Genomic DNA, 22,936 nt, shown 5'->3' on the forward strand with positions numbered 1-22,936 from the left:
CTTGCATGACCTTGAGTGACTGTAGAAATTGTCCAATGACCTCGCTCAATTTCGCCACCTTGACCTGAGAAAGGTGATAAGAACCCGCCATTGTTTCAATTTCAATACCCAAAAATTATAAACAAGAGAGTGGCCCTTCAGTCTTATCCTCAGCCACTGGTACTCCAAAATGATAAAATAGAGCTCACAGACTAAACAATAACTCACTGCAATGCCTGGAATCCACAGGCCCAACACAAAGAAAGTCATCAAGGTAGTGCGCCACCCCATGACCTTCCATAAAAGACTCCACGCACCAATGCAAAAAAGTGCTGAACTTCTTGAAAAAAGAGCAGGAAATGGAACATCCCATCGGCAAACACTTGTCAATGAAATACTCCACCCCTAAGCGAAATCCCATTAAACGGAATGAGTCTGGATGTAAGGGAAGTAACCAAAAAGCTGACTATACATCGATCTTAGCCAAAAGAGCACCAGTATTGTATGCCCTCACGATACAAGAGCCTTGTCAAATGACTGATAGACCTGACGGATAAGACAGATGCTGGGCAAGTCGGTAAGCACCCAGAGCCTTCTTAGGCACCACACCCACAGGAGAAATAACCAGATCCTCTATAGGGGGTAGAGCAAATGGGCCTGCCATTCTCCCAAGCCAAATTTCCTTCTCAACTTTCTCACGTAAAACCACCGGGAGAGCACGAGCTGACTGAAGATTTCTCAGGGCCCCCACTCTCACCTTGCACGCAACTGGCAGGTGGAAGCCAAACTGAAAACCAAGCAACAAAAACTCTGCATCCTCCCTATTCATATACCAACTGAGCCATTTGACCATAACATCCACCTGGAATGGTGTTGTAGCCCTACTGCACACCTCCACTGCTGACGGGTTTTGTGGCTCCTGTTTTCCCTGCCAATTCCCTCGAAAACAGCTCGAGGCATGGTGGAAACCACTGCAGTGCAAGCATAGGTGATGAAAGTGACAGTTCTGGCCTAGCAAGCACGATGAGTTTTTGAATGCAAAGCATTTCCCTTTTGTGGGTGCCTGCATAAAACCCCTACCTGCCTTCCACCCTGACAAAGCATCCACACTAGCCCACTGTAGGACGGGACCTGCCTGTTGACCTTCAGTCCCATTACTCTGTGAATCCTTTGGATCCTGAGTAGACCTACCTAGCAGCCCGCTTCTTTGCCATTGCCGCGCTGCTAACATTAGATGCAAGCGAAGGTGAAGAGGAAGCCGAGAAAGAACTGTCGGAAAAACGTTGAGGAGGAGGAAGAAGTGCCCTGACCATCGCTACCATATAAAGTCGACATCTCACCTGATGACTCAGACCACCCGGCCCCAACGCTTCATCTGATGCGGCCTCAAAGTCACTATCATCTTCGTTATCCTCTCTGCCACGAAAATCTGAAAAATAAGAAGAGACACGCTCCGAGGCTGAAGCCAGGGAAACAGACAACCTGGAAGGAAGAACTGCAGCCTGTGCGTCATTCCGGCATGTCGGCACCGGTGATCTATCACTGAGATGCAACGCTGCGATTCCTAAATCCTGACATGCCCGCAAAAGCTGCTCCACCACTGGTCATCTTTTTTTAGTCTCCAGCAGTACCAGCCAAATGTGCTATATAAATATATATATATATATATATATATATGAGATTCTGTGTCTATATATATATATATATATATATATATATATATATAAATACATACCAAACATACCCTTATCCTGTGCTATAGTATTGCTGCCCTCTAATACGATCCTTCTGTTAGCCAGGACCAAACAACACACACCTCCAAACAATGAATCAGAGGGCGCTGATAATCACTTTCCAATTATACCAGCAATATAATTCACCACATATATAACGATTAATAACAATTTATTAAAAGCACATTATGCAAACATTATTGAAGTCCACCCAGAGTGCGTATGTATATACATATTTACGTAGGGATGTAATCTATCCATATTAAAATAATTGGCAATAATTTACACTATTTCCATTCAGGATCCTTATCTAGTTTACTGATTGGACCTTCACATATTATGGATAGAGGCCCATTAGTCCATAAGTAAGTTCCTTAAAGAGTACATACAGGTATTTTTTCTACACACATGGAATGTAAATTGATGACATGAAATTGTTTTGTAGAATTGTTCAACCAACCAGAACTGTAAAGTGGTTCAACAGGCCTAAATATTCCTATGATTGTAATTTTTTTGGATTGATTTTATAGGTATGTACTGCTATGAGGCATTCAATTATACCATGTACTGCACTGATTATGTGGTGGGTTGATTATGCCTGGAATTCTATAGCACTTAAATTGATTGCGGCATTCATGACTGTATGTCTTCATCTCCTCTGAACATAATGTTATGATTACTTGATTATATGTCCTCATCTCTCCTTTTTGTAACATTAATTGATTTGGAATTTTATTGTAATTATTATGAATTTTTGTATGTAAATTTTTTTTTCCTATTTTTTATTGAAATGTATATGTCTTTACCAGCTGTACTGACCATCCCTCTGAAGAAGTCCGTATAAGACGAAATGCATCAGGGTTGAAGAGAGAGAAAAATACCCTTCATTTAATCTATGACACAATATATTGATCTGCGTATTTGAAAGGGTTATCTTTGTTTGCATAATGTGCTTTTAATAAATTGCTATTAATCGTTATATGTGGTCAATTATATTGCTGGTATAATTGGAAAGTGATTATTAGCATCCTCTGATTCATTGTTTGGAGATATATATATATATATATATATACAGTATGTATATATATATATATATATATATATATATATATATATATAATGTGCCAAAGAGGGTAACTTGCTATGTTCTGATGTCCAGAACAGGACTCACTCCCTGAGATAAGGGTCAGACAGGGCTAAAGCTGTTTCCTACAGCAAAATATTTACACACAGCTGCCAGGGATGGTTCTACACCTTGTTGCGCCCAGTGCAAAAGTTTCCACTGGCAAACACCCCCCACTCCACGCGCGCAGCAAAACAGTTAGTGCACGTCAGAGGCGCGCAGCAAAAAATAGGGGCGTGGCTTCATAGGGGAGGGGTGTGGCCACAGTTATGCCCTCAGATTTGCCCCAATTAGTTGTGCCCCCCAGTTAATTTGCCCCCAGTAGATTTGCCCCCTGTAGCTGTGCCCCCAGTAGCTGTGCCCCCTGTAGCTGTGACCCCAGTAGTTGTGCCCCGTTGCTGTGCCCTTTGTTGCTTTGCCCCTAGTAGTTGTGCCCTCTGTTGCTTTGCCCCCAGTAGATTTGCCCCAGTAGTTGTGCCCCCTGTTGCTTTGCCCCCAGTAGTTGTGTCCCCTGTCGCTGTGCCCCCAGTAGTTGTGCTCTCTGTTGCTGTGCCCCCAGTAGTTGTGCCCCCTGTCACTGTGACCCTTAGTAGCCACTTACAAACACACACAAAAATAAAAAAAAATACTTACTACTGCCCCGCTCCTGCTTCCTGACCGCTGCTGCTGCTCCATTTGGCCTCCCGCAGCTTCTCTCTATGGGAGAGATGTCATGAAGTCTCTCCCATAGCAGCGCCGCACAGACACTAGAGGTCAATAATGACCTCTAGTGTCTGTCACTGGAGCTGGCTGCAGCAGACGCCAACACAGCCCACAGCATCTGCAGCAGCCATGGAGCGGGGTGCGGGTAGGCGGCGGTGCCTATGGGGTGACTGCGGCCATGCCTCCAGGCCGCAGCGTCCCAGGTGCAGGCACTGCTTGCGTGCACCACGAACCACTCCTGAGAGCTGCACTACTTTGGTGTAATTGCTGTGGAGTGTGTGAAGGGATAAAAAAATAGTGGTATCCACTGGGCAGGGCATCCGACACTGACTATCAGTAAGATGATAGCTAGGGCTGGTGGTGCATAGGCTTTGTTAGGAAGTCATCTCATATAAACAAATGTGCTGTTAAAATGGGTTGGGAATGCGTTACCGGCACTGGGGATCCCGGCGGTCAGTATACCTGCCGTTGGATCCTGGCAGCAGAATGCTTGCCACGCTGCAGGGTCAGTGGCAAGCTGTGCTCGCCACAGGTTCTATTCCCACTCTATGGGTGTCGTGGACACCCACGACTGGGAATAGTCGCTGCTAGTCGACGTGCCAACTGTCAGGATTTAGAGCTGGGAGGATGAAGGGGTTGGCCACCGGTCTCATATCTATATCCCGTTAAAACATTTGCGGCCATTTAGGGTTCGCTCAGGACCCAGTTCCAAAAAGCAGGCCCAAAAGACAAGACACACTGTATGTGCTCACAGACTAATAATGAATTGAAACTACTTGCAGTATGAAGGGAATTAATTTTATATGCACAACCAAATATAACAGCTTAACATGGAATGTAGAAAGTAGAATTAAGAAAACTTAATTTAAATTAATATTTTGGCAACCAACAGCAAACTAAATGAAAAAGAAGAATGCAATAAAGAAAAAACAGTTCCTGTAGAATAAAGGGCCTAATTCAGATATAGACACTAATACATTTGTAGTGGATGTGTGAAAATATGATGATGCGGTAACGAGCTGAATATGCATTGACACGCTTTCCGGTGGCTTCGCAGAACCAAGCAACTATGGGGGTCATTCCGAGTTGATCGCTCGCTAGCTACTTTTTGCAGCCATGCAAACGCATAGTCGCCGCCCACTGTGGAGTGTATATTTGCTGTGCAAGGGTGCGATCGCATGTGCAGCCGAGCGGTACAAAAATAGTTTGGGCAGTTTCTGAGTAGCTCAGAACTTGCTCAGCCCTTGCGATCACTTCAGCCTGTCTGGACCCGGAATTGACGTCAGACACCCGCCCTGCAAACATTTGAACACGCCTACGTTTTTCCAAACACTCCCATAAATGGTCAGTTGCCACCCACAAATGCCCTCTTCCTGTCAATCTCCTTGCGATCGGCTGTGCGGATGGATTTTTCGTTAAATCCATCGCACAGCAGCAATCCGCTTTGTATCCGTACAATGCGCCTGCACATTGTGGTGCATACGCATGCGCAGTAGTGACCTGATCGCTGCACTGCGAAAAACTGCAGCGTGCGATCAGGTAGTGTTCATTCCAGCACCCTGCGCCTCTCACAACCACTGCAGTTCCTTGTTCCTGCCTGGGGTGTCGCTCTCTGCTCTGGATGCTTCTAGCACACTGTGGTCTGTATCTCATCACTGAGATACAGACCAGAGTGTGACAGGAGCATCCAGAACAGAGAGCGACACCCATGCAGGAAAGAGGAACTGCAGTGGTTGTGAGAGGCGCAGGGTGCTAGAATGGACCATGGACCAGTATTTACTAAAAATCCGAGTTTTGTCGATTTGTGTTTTTTTCTCTAAGTCCCAATCCGGGAATTCACTAAGCACCAATCTCGGCAGTGTCTGGTCTATTCGTAATGGTTTGAATGACAACGTCCCGAAATATGAATGAATAGACCATCAGTCAAACGCGGCTGTTATTTCATAGAATACGGGAATTCACTATTCATTCGTATTTGGGTGTTAGTCTCTGTGGGCTCAAATGCGGTCGTATTTTTTTGCGATTCATTAAAAAAAGCAACAAAAAAATAGACCTGTTTTTTTCAGTCGTGTTTACATGTGTTGCAAATAAAAAATCACTCACACCTGAATTAGGATGCCTATAAAAGGATGTTAGGCCCATTTCAATACACCTACATTCAGAAATGGCAGCAGGACTGTGGGCCAGTGATCTTTTGTGTGCTGTGGGATTCCTCAGACTCAGACATCAGCCTGTAAGTACCCAGGGCCAAGAAACTGAACATGGTCAGCAGGCTGTACAGGTTCCGCGGAGGCTGCACAGGCCTTGTTTTTTTAGGGGGCGTTTAAACTTGAACGCATTGTCCGATGATAAGGTCATACAGATGTTCCGTCTAAATCGTAACAACATTTTCCGTCTGTATGACATTGTCAAACTGGGCCTAGACCCTGAGACAGCACGCTCTCGTCCTGTCTCAGGCCTGCACAAACTCCTGGCTGTGTTGCACTTTATGGCTACTGGCAGCTTTCAGGCTGTGTCTGGGGATGTCATAGGAATCTCACAGCCCTCATTTTCAAGAATCTTAACACAGGTGATGTATACCTAACAACCTCTTCTGTTTTGTGTTTGTTTTAATTTCTTGGTGGCCAGTTCTGTCCTAAAATCTCAAGTTTATTGTTCTTTAAAATGTTCACACAGATTTTGTCTGTTTTGCGGCCACACATCGAGGCCTCAATCTGCTTCCCTACCCAGGAGTCTCAGTGGCATGCCGTCAGGGTAGATTTCTATGAGCTGGCTGGCATGCCCAATGTGCTTGGAGCCATAGATTGCACACACATTCAGCTGAGACCACCTAGGGGCAGGCAGCACATATATACAAACCGCCATTTTGAACACTCCACAAATGTGCAGGTGGTTTGTGATGCAAATCTCAAAATAATGAGTGTTGTTGCTGGTTACCCTGGGGGCTGCCATGACTCCTTCATCCTCAGTCAGTCATCCCTCTTTGATAAGTTTGAGGACGGACAAATGCCAGATGGATGGCTGCTGGGTATGTAATTTGATATGTGTAGGCCTGCGTAGACTTTGCGCAAATACAGGTGCAGATGTATTAACCTGTAGAAGGCATAAGGAAGTGAGAAACCAGTGATCTGTGCAAGGTGTTAAAGGCACCAGCCAATCTGCTCCAATATGTAAATTAACATTTAGGATCAGATTGTCTGCTGCCTTTATTACCTTGCACATATCACTGGTTTTTCACTTCCTTATGCCTTCTACAGGTTAATACATCTGCCCCACAGTGTGTTACTTATGCGTTGCTGTATCTTCACATGAATCACGTTACTATATCTGTCTTTTAGGTGATGGAGGATATGGCTGTTTCTCTTGGCTTCTAACTCCATTGTCCCGACCTGATACCCCTGCTGAACACAATTACAATCATGCACATAAGTCCACACGGAATGTGATAGAAAGATGTTTTGGTGTGCTGAAATCTAGGTTTCGGTGTCTGGATAAGTCTGGTGGCCTTTTGTTGTATAGTCCCTCCAAGATGACTCAAATTGTGTACTGCTGCTGCTTTCTTCATAACATGTGTTTGCAACAACATCTGCCACATGTTGAGGAGGAGGAGGAGGAAGAAAGCAGCCAGCAAGCAGAGGAATTAGAGACATCTGGTGATACTTGGAGTACTGATGTAGGGAGGCAGGTTAGGCAACACATCATCAATAGCTATTTATAAGGTAAGCTTGGTTTGCTTATTTCATTTGTTGTGTCTTCATAAATAGATGTTTTGTTTTTTTGATCAAAAACCATTACTCAGAATGTGTCTGTCTCCTTGACACATACAAACATACCCTCGCTATATGATCAACAAATGTTGCATGTGTATTGTGTGTCTTTTTAATATCAAAACAACAGATTATGAGTGGCATGCATTAAGTCTGGATAAGTGTTTGAAATCTTACAGTGCTAATTTGTTACAAGCCCACATCATCCATTTATTATTTCACTTTATCATTGTATGTAATGTCCTAATGCACAGGTTCACAAACTCGGCCCCCAGGACCACACACAGTGCATGTTTTTCTCGTAACCCAGTAGAAGCACAGGTGTATGAATTACTCACAGACATATGTAAAAAGGTTCACATGTGGAGCTAATTATGTCACTTGTGATTCTGTGAGCAGACCTAAAAAACATGCACTGTGTGGGTTCCTGATGGCCGAGTTTGAGAACCTGTGTTCCCAAAAAATACTCCTCAACATATAATTTGTTTGCCTTGAGGAATACATGTGTCCCTATGTGTGACCCACCATCATATTTAAGACTCACAAACTTACTGTAATCAGGAATAATTTATTTCCTAATGTTTGATGCTGTAAACTTGATGATGTGTAAGTAAATACACAGTTTGCCACACATATACATTATTATAACCAGTTTTTTATTTTATTTTGTTAAAGTACATATTTGTTTGTTTCAGCATCATGTGTAAAAACATGCTTAATATTTTTTAGCACACACACACCTGGCCCAACAATACTGACATTCATTTGGACAATGTTTTAAAAACAAAACAAAGCAACATATTACAAGCTTTTTACGCAACTCAATTGTGTTCATCTTGTAATGTTGTATAGATAAGCTAGCTAAGATATGTATCACTAACATTGTAATTTTGATTGTCTGCAGGCAAAGAGAATGATTGGAATCTAGAAAGAGTAATGATTAGAAAAAAATCAAGTGGTCACTTTTCTTCCTGCTAAAGACATTCTGCCTGGCTGGCAATTATTGTATCTGCAGGCAAAGAGAATGATTGGAATCTAGAAAGAGTAATGATTAGAAAAAAATCAAGTGGTCACTTTACTTCTTGCTAACATGTATGTGTGGCTCCATCAACATTTTCCTCCTCCAAAACCCCCAAAAAATGACAAGGAATAAATGTGTGAACTATTTTTTACACTTAATTTGGTGCACTTATAATTAATGATGTTAAAAAAAGGGCCAAGGAGCTAAGTGTGCTATTTTGTAAAGCATCAAAAACACTTGCTAACTTTACTTATCACAAATGTCTAACTTCTTTTTGTTATGTTTTTTTTGGTGGCTGCTTGTCCTGCCCTTTGCCTTTAGCACTGTCATGTTGGCGTGCTCTGGTGGACCGTCTTGGTGGTGATGAGACTGGCGTGATATTTGGAGTAGTCGTACCAGAACTGCTGGTTGTTTGCTGTTGGTGCATGCATCTGAGTGTTTCATTCAGGTTAGTGAGGGTGGCATTGAGTTCACGTGTCGCAGCATTTTGATTGTCTACTATTCTGAATAAAATTTCATTAATCTTTTGACTGTTTTGAAAAATGCTCATATAACTTTGCTGTTGTCTGTGCTGTTCTTCCATTAGTCTGTGCTGTTCTTCCATTAGTCTGTGCTGTTCTTCCATTATGCGCTGTAAGTTGCCCATGACCTGTGTAATGTCTGTATGCATGAGTTCCATGGTATTGCCTATTCTGGTTGTTTGCTCATTTTGTCGACTCAGATTTCTTGAGATTCTTCTGAGGTGAGATGGTAGGCTTGCAAACATTTGTGTCTGCTTACGCAGGCAATCTTCATTAGTGGCCTGCTGTCTAGCCCAAATAGTCCAAAACACCTGATCAGGGCCTTGTGTTCCTGGTGTTGTTGGGCTGTGTTGTGGTGGGGGTGGTGTGCTTTGCTGTGGTGGTGTACTCACAGGTGCTGGGGGGCTCATTCCTTGCATTAATGGCTGCATTTCTAAGATGTTTGTCTCCTCCATGTCACTGTGTTGGTGTTGTTGCGGAGGGATGCTGTTCCCAGGACTCGAAGCTGAATTGTTAAACATATCTCCGTTAGCTATCCATATGGTTGGGAAATGATATAAAAACACTACACATGGAACACATGTCATTCACTGTTGCTTTAAACTATTCTGCCTAGCAACATCATCACTCATAGCTTAAATACATACATATGCCTGTTTGTGGCAAATGTGTCTGGTTACTTAATTGTGAAAGCAAACACTTTAGTTTTATTTTAGCTCACACATACTCCAGCATAAAAGAAACATTGAAATACATAATGTGTTACCTTAAAGCTTTGTTCAAACAAACATAGTAATGTTTTTGTAGGTATTTTGCAATGTTACCTTAAGCACACATGAGATTTTAGGAAAAACAAACTTACTTTTTACAAACAAACCAACATGCTTTCTTGTTGCAGCATCTTAGACCCAATGTCATACTGTATGACTCAAGTGGACATACATATCTTTACTGGATGTGGACAAGGCCATTTAGTTTGGATTCCATTTCAGCTTTTACTTACTGCCTGTTTTGACGTCACAAACACGCCCTACGTTCATCCAGCCACTCCCCTGTTTCCCCAGGCACGCCTGCGTTTTCACCTGTCATGCCTGCGTTTTTTAGCACACGGAAAACGGCCAGTTACCTCCCAGAAACACCCACTTCCTGTCAATCACTCACCGATCAGCATAGCGACAGAAAAGCGTTGCTCGGCCTTGTGTGAAACTGCATAGTTTTGTGTGAAAGTTCTTCACGCGTGCGTACTGCGGCCCATACGCATGTGCAGAAGTGCCGATTTTTAGCCTGATCGCTGTGCTACGAACAACGGCAGCTAGCGATCAACTCATAATGAGGGCCCATGTCTCATAACATGCCTGCTGTCTGTTTTCCTAGGTACTGAGAACCTTGAGCCAAGCCCTGACGCACCTTATATCAGCCTCTTACAGGTGCAGGCACTGATTAGCCTGCTCCCATTCTACAGTTTCAAAACACTGAAATGAGCTTTGTGAGTTAAGTCCACCCGTCTCTCTCCCACCTATGCCCAAGACCCATTATTCGGCTTTTACTAAAAGCCCAAACTCTAATCAAGTCTGTTTAGCAGAAACAAAGATTTACTGGGGGTTTTAAAATGCATAGGCCCAAAACCGGGTACAAACATATCTCTATCTATCACTTTCGCACTGTTTCTATCACATATCCCCCCTAACCCCTTTGCTTCGACCTGTGGGTGGAACAACTGCAAACCCAAAACATAACACATGATAAAAATCTCTTTTTTTTTTTTTACATTCTTGGTCAATTGCACTTGCCAATACACTTTGTTTAAGTCTAGAGTGATCAAGTACAGATGTGTCCTTTTATACTGTGGCTGTGCACACATTTCGCAGCATAGCATCGCATAGGCAATGCATATGCTATGATTTATACTTGTTATGATTCACCTGCCTAAAATATCTAACAGGTGAACTGCAAGACAAGAATATATGCTGGAGTAGTAGGTGCAGGCAGATGCACAGAAATGGTTACCAGACTTGACTGTGGAAAACTGAAGTGTCAGGAGACTTGAGCAAGGTGTAGCAGGATGCTTTCAGTGTAATGCTTAGCACACTGTGGTTTCTACCATAAAACTGAGATGTGGAGACTGAAGAGCAGCACTGTACTTTAACACTGTTGATAAACAGCAGGTGAATGGTTACAACTATGAGCCAGGACTTGAATGCAGGACCAGAAAATATCACATCAATTACTGTTGCAGGTAAGGAATGTCAATAGAAGTGAAGGAATAAGGAATGCTAATCACTTTATTAAGGCACTAAAGGGATAATGCATTGCAGTGGAATCACAGTAATAATCCAAGGTACAACTTATTCAGAGTATACATGGTAGTCCAGTATGAGATTTGCAGCAGAGGTAGAAACCTCCTAATGGTTGAGGGCCGTGCTTATAACATTTAAAACATTAACACAACTTATACTATTTAATAAAGACACAGAGACTTGTATTTTGGCAGAAAAAAAATGTTAGCTATTTATTAAATGAATCATTAATTAAAAAAGGGTAAAGAATAAGAGTATGGTGGCCAGAGAAAAGAACAGCTGAAATCTAACGTCAATCCCCAAGCTATTCACACTAACTCAAACATTAAAACAATCCAAACTACCAACCAAACATAGGTATCCACTCAGACCTTCTACCTTGAAGACCAGTCCTGAAGGGTGATGACGCTGCCCCTGAAGGTCGGTCCAGCAGTTTTTACAGTCAACAAAGGTGAGTGCACCTAGCACCAAACCTCTAAAACTGCAACTACTAACTCAAACACAGTGAACCTGCCACTCTTTTCCACCAACAGTGAAGACTCCACCTAAAGAGGTTATGTACCGCCACCATACCCCCAACCTACTGAATCAAAAACCGAAAATAGATCCTCAATAAAAAGCACCAACCCTTCCTCAGATAAGTGTACTCCAATGGCCCGAAATAAGTAATCGTGCCAATACCTAATCCTGTCTTGACGAACTACTGCACCACTGTGCGCCAACACCCACTTCGCCACTGCTGAATACACTTTCTTTTTGGTCTCATCAATAGGCCGATCGTCGGGAACTCCCCACCAACATAACCTCGGCACAATAAACAAAAAGATCAATATGCAATGAGGCCAAGCCTCAACAATACTAGCCAAATCCTTCACCATAGAACAACGAAAATCTAGCGAAGTACTCTTACCCAAATCATTTCCACCCAAATGCACCAACAAAACCCTTGGGATATCAAGAAGCTGGACTTGAGCTAATAACCTCACCTTGAGGTCTTGCCACAACATTCCACACCAACCCAACCAATGAATCTCAGCAACCCTTGAAAAACACTGAGCTACCTCTGAGGCCATAAACCTAGATGCCCAGAACAGAAAGGAGTGTCCAACTACCCATACCATACACTTATCCCCAACCCATCGTAAACAAAAGAAAGGAAAGAAGAAAAATAGGTTAATAATGAAAAAAACTGAAATTGATGAATGAAAAGTAAACAATGAGGATCTGCCAAAAAAAAAAAAAAATTGCACATCATGGCATTGCCCTGCAAAACAAGCTTTGGGCCACTTGAAGCAACATAAAGACACAATGGGAAAGGCAAACCAACAATGAACTAAAATAAAAATAGAAATAAATAAAAGTAAATAAAAGAAAACATTGAAGGGGATTTTTAGGGGCGAGGGAAATTGGAAAAACAAAAAGAAACCAGGCAACACAGGTAAACTCGGCTGGAGGTGAAATTTAAAAACCTGCTGAGGGACTTTTATTTGGAATCCGATTAGCAGAATCAGTATAAATTAAGCCGAATTCAGTCCGTCAGTACAGGTAAAAATTGTTAAATAACTCCAGACCCCCGCTGCCAACAGTGGTGAGTAGCTAATCCCTGAGTAAGAAGGACAGGGGAGAATGAACAAAATCATACAATAACGTACTCAACAGATTCGACAACCAACTTGTAAGCAAACTTGCTAAAACAATGTTAATTCATTAAAAAATTGGGTCGAATATAACGCTTATAGCTGGAGGATTTCCAGTGCCCCAACAACTTAATCTCCTTGACAGAAAACCCGGCTGATGCGGCCGAAGTAGCAGCTCTGATCCGAAACGAGTGCGTCCCGTAAGCCTTGGGTGAAAGGCCCAAACTGATCAGACAGCGGCTTAGCATCCAACAAAATCATTATTTTGTCAATGACAGCCCATCATAATGAAGCAGCCAGGAGCCCTCCGAGGAAGGCCTAATGGCTGAGTATCAAGTAGCCAAAACCACCGGGAAAATCCGAACATCTAATGACGCGACCAACGTGACTCATCAACCTCTACCTAACTTCTCCATTTTGGAGCGACGCAGTCTGCACAGCAAGGACCTCTCACCCACCACAATATCCTCACGAAGCATGGGAGAATCCTTCCATTTAGAGGATGCAACTAGCTCCGAAACACTAAATGCCCCATGGTATGCCATGGAAAAAGCCAATGTGAACAACAGCACCTCGAAACACAAAAACGCTACATCCACCATAGCTGCTAGGATTGTTGGCTGTAGCGCTGCATCAATCAGATGCCTACTATCAGGCATTGTCGGTGCAAGATGCGCCCACCCTCTGAGTGTCTTAGCAAGGAGGAAGCTCTTTGTAATGTCAGGGAGACCCTTTCATTTGACAAAAAATGTGATTTCAGCCAAGTACTGCGACACCACCACTCTAGACTTACCGGAGACATCATTTTGCCATATAAAAGAAAGCATCAACCGATGCCTGCTCTTAACTCCATGCCCCCGTCCGCGGGCAAACTCTTCACACTCACTCCAAGCATGACGGTAAGCCTTGAGCGTATTCGGGCCGATTGATTGCTCTGCTAATCCCTCCAGCCTGGCCCGATCACCTGCCAAACATAACAGGGACAGCTTTAGGAGCCAAAGACCGGAACCTATCCCACTGACAGCAGGGCAAAGCATAGGCAATTCCATTGTCTGTTCCAGGAACGTGTTGTGCGTGAAACAACACATTACATCTCAGACAAGCAATAACAAGCTGTGCCAACACCCGCAACACAATGAGCGACAGCCCTCTGATTGTTAATCGCATGCACCACACCCAAGGCCACCATTATTGGGAAAAGCTCCAGCAACAAAAGATCCTTAGTAGACTTTTTCAGCACCATTCTGCATGCCAAGAAGCCACACACCAGGATCCATCAAGGTAACACCCAAACTCAGAGGATCCTGCTGCGCCAGAAAATAGCTGCAATTCAACATTGTCAACACACGGTACCAACCAGATCCGCACACCATTAAACACCTCCAAAAAACATGCCCAAACACCCAAATCCCTCTTAATTTCGGATGACAAGCGAATAAAATGATGTGATCTGTAGCAACCCGCTGTGGTCCGCTCCAACTTCTGGCAAAAAACCTGCACATCGGGATGACTCAACAAGCAAAGTTCAAATGGCCTGGGAGAGATTGGGCTTGCATGACCTTGAGTGACTGTAGAAATTGTCCAATGACCTCGCTCAATTTCGCCACCTTGACTTGAGAAAGGTGATAAGAACCCGCCATTGTTTCAATTTCAATACCCAAAAATTATAAACAAGAGAGTGGCCCTTCAGTCTTATCCTCAGCCACTGGTACTCCAAAATGATAAAATAGAGCTCACAGACTAAACAATAACTCACTGCAATGCCTGGAATCCACAGGCCCAACACAAAGAAAGTCATCAAGGTAGTGCGCCACCCCATGACCTTCCATAAAAGACTCCACGCACCAATGCAAAAAAGTGCTGAACTTCTTGAAAAAAGAGCAGGAAATGGAACATCCCATCGGCAAACACTTGTCAATTAAATACTCCACCCCTAAGCGAAATCCCATTAAACGGAATGAGTCTGGATGTAAGGGAAGTAACCAAAAAGCTGACTATACATCGATCTTAGCCAAAAGAGCACCAGCATTGTACGCCCTCACGATACAAGAGCCTTGTCAAATGACTGATAGACCTGACGGATAAGACAGATGCTGGGCAAGTCGGTAAGCACCCAGAGCCTTCTTAGGCACCACACCCACAGGAGAAATAACCAGATCCTCTATAGGGGGTAGAGCAAATGGGCCTGCCATTCTCCCAAGCCAAATTTCCTTCTCAACTTTCTCACGTAAAACCACCGGGAGAGCACGAGCTGACTGAAGATTTCTCAGGGCCCCCACTCTCACCTTGCACGCAACTGGCAGGTGGAAGCCAAACTGAAAACCAAGCAACAAAAACTCTGCATCCTCCCTATTCATATACCAACTGAGCCATTTGACCATAACATCCACCTGGAATGGTGTTGTAGCCCTACTGCACACCTCCACTGCTGACGGGTTTTGTGGCTCCTGTTTTCCCTGCCAATTCCCTCGAAAACAGCTCGAGGCATGGTGGAAACCACTGCAGTGCAAGCATAGGTGATGAAAGTGACAGTTCTGGCCTAGCAAGCACGATGAGTTGTTGAATGCAAAGCATTTCCCTTTTGTGGGTGCCTGCATAAAACCCCTACCTGCCTTCCACCCTGACAAAGCATCCACACTAGCCCACTGTAGGACGGGACCTGCCTGTTGACCTTCAGTCCCATTACTCTGTGAATCCTTTGGATCCTGAGTAGACCTACCTAGCAGCCCGATTCTTTGCCATTGCCGCGCTGCTAACATTAGATGCAAGCGAAGGTGAAGAGGAAGCCGAGAAAGAACTGTCGGAAAAACGTTGAGGAGGAGGAAGAAGTGCCCTGACCATCGCTACCATATAAAGTCGACATCTCACCTGATGACTCAGACCGCCCGGCCCCAACGCTTCATCTGATGCGGCCTCAAAGTCACTATCATCTTCGTTATCCTCTCTGCCACGAAAATCTGAAAAATAAGAAGAGACACGCTCCGAGGCTGAAGCCAGGGAAACAGACAACCTGGAAGGAAGAACTGCAGCCTGTGCGTCATTCCGGCATGTCGGCACCGGTGATCTATCACTGAGATGCAACGCTGCGATTCCTAAATCCTGACATGCCCGCAAAAGCTGCTCCACCACTGGTCATCTTTTTTTAGTCTCCAGCAGTACCACCCAAATGTGCTATATAAATATATATATATATATATATATATATATATATATATATATGAGATTCTGTGTCTATATATATATATATATATATATATATATATATATAAATATATACCAAACATACCCTTATCCTGTGCTATAGTATTGCTGCCCTCTAATACGATCCTTCTGTTAGCCAGGACCAAACAACACACACCTCCAAACAATGAATCAGAGGGCGCTAATAATCACTTTCCAATTATACCAGCAATATAATTCACCACATATATAACGATTAATAACAATTTATTAAAAGCACATTATGCAAACATTATTGAAGTCCACCCAGAGTGCGTATGTATATACATATTTACGTAGGGATGTAATCTATCCATATTAAAATAATTGGCAATAATTTACACTATTTCCATTCAGGATCCTTATCTAGTTTACTGATTGGACCTTCACATATTATGGATAGAGGTCCCATTAGTCCATAAGTAAGTTCCTTAAAGAGTACATACAGGTATTTTTTCTACACACATGGAATGTAAATAGATGACATGAAATTGTTTTGTAGAATTGTTCAACCAACCAGAACTGTAAAGTGGTTCAACAGGCCTAAATATTCCTATGATTGTAATTTTTTTGGATTGATTTTATAGGTATGTACTGCTATGAGGCATTCAATTATACCATGTACTGCACTGATTATGTGGTGGGTTGATTATGCCTGGAATTCTATAGCACTTAAATTGATTGCGGCATTCATGACTGTATGTCTTCATCTCCTCTGAACATAATGTTATGATTACTTGATTATATGTCCTCATCTCTCCTTTTTGTAACATTAATTGATTTGGAATTTTATTGTAATTATTATGAATTTTTGTATGTAAATTTTTTTTTTCTATTTTTTATTGAAATGTATATGTCTTTACCAGCTGTACTGACCATCCCTCTGAAGAAGTCCGTATAAGACGAAATGCATCAGGGTTGAAGAGAGAGAAAAATACCCTTCATTTAATCTATGACACAATATATTGATCTGCGTATTTGAAAGGGTTATCTTTGTTTGCATAATGTGCTTTTAATAAATTGCTATTAATCGTTATATGTGGTCAATTATATTGCTGGTATAATTGGAAAGTGATTATTAGCATCCTCTGATTCATTGTTTGGAGATATATATATATATATATATATATATATATATACATTATGTATATATATATATATATATAATGTGCCAAAGAGGGTAACTTGCTATGTTCTGATGTCCAGAACAGGACTCACTCCCTGAGATAAGGGTCAGACAGGGCTAAAGCTGTTTCCTACAGCAAAATATTTACACACAGCTGCCAGGGATGGTTCTACACCTTGTTGCGCCCAGTGCAAAAGTTTCCACTGGCAAACACCCCCCACTCCACGCGCGCAGCAAAACAGTTAGTGCACGTCAGAGGCGCACAGCAAAAAATAGGGGCGTGGCTTCATAGGGGAGGGGTGTGGCCACAGTTATGCCCTCAGATTTGCCCCAATTAGTTGTGCCCCCCAGTTAATTTGCCCCCAGTAGATTTGCCCCCTGTAGCTGTGCCCCCTGTAGCTGTGACCCCAGTAGTTGTGCACCGTTGCTGTGCCCTTTGTTGCTTTGCCCCTAGTAGTTGTGCCCTCTGTTGCTTTGCCCCCAGTAGATTTGCCCCAGTAGTTGTGCCCCCTGTTGCTTTGCCCCCAGTAGTTGTGTCCCCTGTCGCTGTGCCCCCAGTAGTTGTGCCCTCTGTTGCTGTGCCCCCAGTAGTTGTGCCCCCTGTCACTGTGACCCTTAGTAGCCACTTACAAACACACACAAAAATAAAAAAAAATACTTACTACTGCCCCGCTCCTGCTTCCTGACCGCTGCTGCTGCTCCATTTGGCCTCCCGCAGCTTCTCTCTATGGGAGAGATGTCATGAAGTCTCTCCCATAGCAGCGCCGCATAGACACTAGAGGTCAATAATGACCTCTAGTGTCTGTCACTGGAGCTGGCTGCAGCAGACGCCAACACAGCCCACAGCATCTGCAGCAGCCATAAAGCGGGGTGCGGGTAGGCGGCGGTGCCTATGGGGTGACTGCGGCCATGCCTCCAGGCCGCAGCGTCCCGGGTGCAGGCACTGCTTGCGTGCACCACGAACCACTCCTGAGAGCTGCACTACTTTGGTGTAATTGCTGTGGAGTGTGTGAAGGGATAAAAAAATAGTGGTATCCACTGGGCAGGGCATCCGACACTGACTATCAGTAAGATGATAGCTAGGGCTGGTGGTGCATAGGCTTTGTTAGGAAGTCATCTCATATAAACAAATGTGCTGTTAAAATGGGTTGGGAATGCGTTACCGGCACTGGGGATCCCGGCGGTCAGTATACCTGCCGTTGGATCCTGGCAGCAGAATGCTTGCCACGCTGCAGGGTCAGTGGCAAGCTGTGCTCGCCACAGGTTCTATTCCCACTCTATGGGTGTCGTGGACACCCACGACTGGGAATAGTCGCTGCTAGTCGACGTGCCAACTGTCAGGATTTAGAGCTGGGAGGATGAAGGGGTTGGCCACCGGTCTCATATCTATATCCCGTTAAAACATTTGCGGCCATTTAGGGTTCGCTCAGGACCCAGTTCCAAAAAGCAGGCCCAAAAGACAAGACACACTGTATGTGCTCACAGACTAATAATGAATTGAAACTACTTGCAGTATGAAGGGAATTAATTTTATATGCACAACCAAATATAACAGCTTAACATGGAATGCAGAAAGTAGAATTAAGAAAACTTAATTTAAATTAATATTTTGGCAACCAACAGCAAACTAAATGAAAAAGAAGAATGCAATAAAGAAAAAACAGTTCCTGTAGAATAAAGGGCCTAATTCAGATATAGACACTAATACATTTGTAGTGGATGTGTGAAAATATGATGATGCGGTAACGAGCTGAATATGCATTGACACACTTTCCGGTGGCTTCGCAGAACCAAGCAACTATGGGGGTCATTCCGAGTTGATCGCTCGCTAGCTACTTTTTGCAGCCATGCAAACGCATAGTCGCCGCCCACTGTGGAGTGTATATTTGCTGTGCAAGGGTGCGATCGCATGTGCAGCCGAGCGGTACAAAAATAGTTTGGGCAGTTTCTGAGTAGCTCAGAACTTGCTCAGCCCTTGCGATCACTTCAGCCTGTCTGGACCCGGAATTGACGTCAGACACCCGCCCTGCAAACATTTGAACACGCCTACGTTTTTCCAAACACTCCCATAAATGGTCAGTTGCCACCCACAAATGCCCTCTTCCTGTCAATCTCCTTGCGATCGGCTGTGCGAATGGATTTTTCGTTAAATCCATCGCACAGCAGCAATCCGCTTTGTATCCGTACAATGCGCCTGCACATTGTGGTGCATACGCATGCGCAGTAGTGACCTGATCGCTGCACTGCGAAAAACTGCAGCGTGCGATCAGGTAGTGTTCATTCTAGCACCCTGCACCTCTCACAACCACTGCAGTTCCTTGTTCCTGCCTGGGGTGTCGCTCTCTGCTCTGGATGCTTCTAGCACACTGTGGTATGTATCTCATCACTGAGATACAGACCAGAGTGTGACAGGAGCATCCAGAACAGAGAGCGACACCCATGCAGGAAAGAGGAACTGCAGTGGTTGTGAGAGGCGCAGGGTGCTAGATTGAACACTAATCAGGTCGGAATGACCCCCTATGTTCAAATATGCAGAGATGGCTACAGATCCTTTGATAATGAACCCTATAGTCACGCAGAATGAGATGCTGATGCCATGTTTTTTGCATAGGGATTTTTTGCATATGGGATTACTTAATCACATGTGCAAAGAACTTGCTGCAGCTGGCATACACAACTGACTGTCCATGATGGCAGATTTAAGGGTCAGAGTTTCTTACCATTGCATTCTGTACTGCGGATGAGCATGTGTGATTTCTGCCTGGGACCATGACCAGTATTTACTAAAAATCCGAGTTTGGTCAATTTGTGTTTTTTTCTCTAAGTCCCAATCCGGGAATTCACTAAGCACCAATCTCGGCAGTGTCTGGTCTATTCATAATGGTTTGAATGACAACGTCCCGAAATATGAATGAATAGACCATCAGTCAAACGCGGCTGTTATTTCATAGAATACGGGAATTCACTATTCATTTGTATTTGGGTGTTAGTCTCTGTGGGCTCAAATGCGGTCGTATTTTTTTGCGATTCATTAAAAAAAGCAACAAAAAAATAGACCTGTTTTTTTCAGTCGTGTTTACATGTGTTGCAAATAAAAAATCACTCACACCTGAATTAGGATGCCTATAAAAGGATGTTAGGCCCATTTCAATACACCTACATTCAGAAATGGCAGCAGGACTGTGGGCCAGTGATCTTTTGTGTGCTGTGGGATTCCTCAGACTCAGACATCAGCCTGTAAGTACCCAGGGCCAAGAAACTGAACATGGTCAGCAGGTTGTACAGGTTCCGCGGAGGCTGCACAGGCCTTGTTTTTTTAGGGGGCGTTTAAACTTGAACGCATTGTCCGATGATAAGGTCATACAGATGTTCCGTCTAAATCGTAACAACATTTTCCGTCTGTATGACATTGTCAAACTGGGCCTAGACCCTGAGACAGCACGCTCTCGTCCTGTCTCAGGCCTGCACAAACTCCTGGCTGTGTTGCACTTTATGGCTACTGGCAGCTTTCAGGCTGTGTCTGGGGATGTCATAGGAATCTCACAGCCCTCATTTTCAAGAATCTTAACACAGGTGATGTATACCTAACAACCTCTTCTGTTTTGTGTTTGTTTTAATTTCTTGGTGGCCAGTTCTGTCCTAAAATCTCAAGTTTATTGTTCTTTAAAATGTTCACACAGATTTTGGCTGTTTTGCGGCCACACATCGAGGCCTCAATCTGCTTCCCTACCCAGGAGTCTCAGTGGCATGCCGTCAGGGTAGATTTCTATGAGCTGGCTGGCATGCCCAATGTGCTTGGAGCCATAGATTGCACACACATTCAGCTGAGACCACCTAGGGGCAGGCAGCACATATATACAAACCGCCATTTTGAACACTCCACAAATGTGCAGGTGGTTTGTGATGCAAATCTCAAAATAATGAGTGTTGTTGCTGGTTACCCTGGGGGCTGCCATGACTCCTTCATCCTCAGTCAGTCATCCCTCTTTGATAAGTTTGAGGACGGACAAATGCCAGATGGATGGCTGCTGGGTATGTAATTTGATATGTGTAGGCCTGCGTAGACTTTGCGCAAATACAGGTGCAGATGTATTAACCTGTAGAAGGCATAAGGAAGTGAGAAACCAGTGATCTGTGCAAGGTGTTAAAGGCACCAGCCAATCTGCTCCAATATGTAAATTAACATTTAGGATCAGATTGTCTGCTGCCTTTATTACCTTGCACATATCACTGGTTTTTCACTTTCTTATGCCTTCTACAGGTTAATACATCTGCCCCACAGTGTGTTACTTATGCGTTGCTGTATCTTCACATGAATCACGTTACTATATCTGTCTTTTAGGTGATGGAGGATATGGCTGTTTCTCTTGGCTTCTAACTCCATTGTCCCGACCTGATACCCCTGCTGAACACAATTACAATCATGCACATAAGTCCACACGGAATGTGATAGAAAGATGTTTTGGTGTGCTGAAATCTAGGTTTCGGTGTCTGGATAAGTCTGGTGGCCTTTTGTTGTATAGTCCCTCCAAGATGACTCAAATTGTGTACTGCTGCTGCTTTCTTCATAACATGTGTTTGCAACAACATCTGCCACATGTTGAGGAGGAGGAGGAGGAAGAAAGCAGCCAGCAAGCAGAGGAATTAGAGACATCTGGTGATACTTGGAGTACTGATGTAGGGAGGCAGGTTAGGCAACACATCATCAATAGCTATTTATAAGGTAAGCTTGGTTTGCTTATTTCATTTGTTGTGTCTTCATAAATAGATGTTTTGTTTTTTTGATCAAAAACCATTACTCAGAATGTGTCTGTCTCCTTGACACATACAAACATACCCTCGCTATATGATCAACAAATGTTGCATGTGTATTGTGTGTCTTTTTAATATCAAAACAACAGATTATGAGTGGCATGCATTAAGTCTGGATAAGTGTTTGAAATCTTACAGTGCTAATTTGTTACAAGCCCACATCATCCATTTATTATTTCACTTTATCATTGTGTGTAATGTCCTAATGCACAGGTTCACAAACTCGGCCCCCAGGACCACACACAGTGCATGTTTTTCTCGTAACCCAGTAGAAGCACAGGTGTATGAATTACTCACAGACATATGTAAAAAGGTTCACAGGTGGAGCTAATTATGTCACTTGTGATTCTGTGAGTAGACCTAAAAAACATGCACTGTGTTGGTTCCTGATGGCCGAGTTTGAGAACCTGTGTTCCCAAAAAATACTCCTCAACATATAATTTGTTTGCCTTGAGGAATACATGTGTCCCTATGTGTGACCCACCATCATATTTAAGACTCACAAACTTACTGTAATCAGGAATAATTTATTTCCTAATGTTTGATGCTGTAAACTTGATGATGTGTAAGTAAATACACAGTTTGCCACACATATACATTATTATAACCAGTTTTTTTTTATTTTGTTAAAGTACATATTTGTTTGTTTCAGCATCATGTGTAAAAACATGCTTAATATTTTTTAGCACACACACACCTGGCCCAACAATACTGACATTCATTTGGACAATGTTTTAAAAACAAAACAAAGGCAACATATTACAAGCTTTTTACGCCACTCAATTGTGTTCATCTTGTAATGTTGTATAGATAAGCTAGCTAAGATATGTATCACTAACATTGTAATTTTGATTGTCTGCAGGCAAAGAGAATGATTGGAATCTAGAAAGAGTAATGATTAGAAAAAAATCAAGTGGTCACTTTACTTCCTGCTAAAGACATTCTGCCTGGCAGGCAATTATTGTATCTGCAGGCAAAGAGAATGATTGGAATCTAGAA

The sequence above is a fragment of the Pseudophryne corroboree genome, chromosome 2, assembly GCF_028390025.1.
Source record: "Pseudophryne corroboree isolate aPseCor3 chromosome 2, aPseCor3.hap2, whole genome shotgun sequence".
NCBI classification, from domain to species: domain Eukaryota; kingdom Metazoa; phylum Chordata; class Amphibia; order Anura; family Myobatrachidae; genus Pseudophryne; species Pseudophryne corroboree.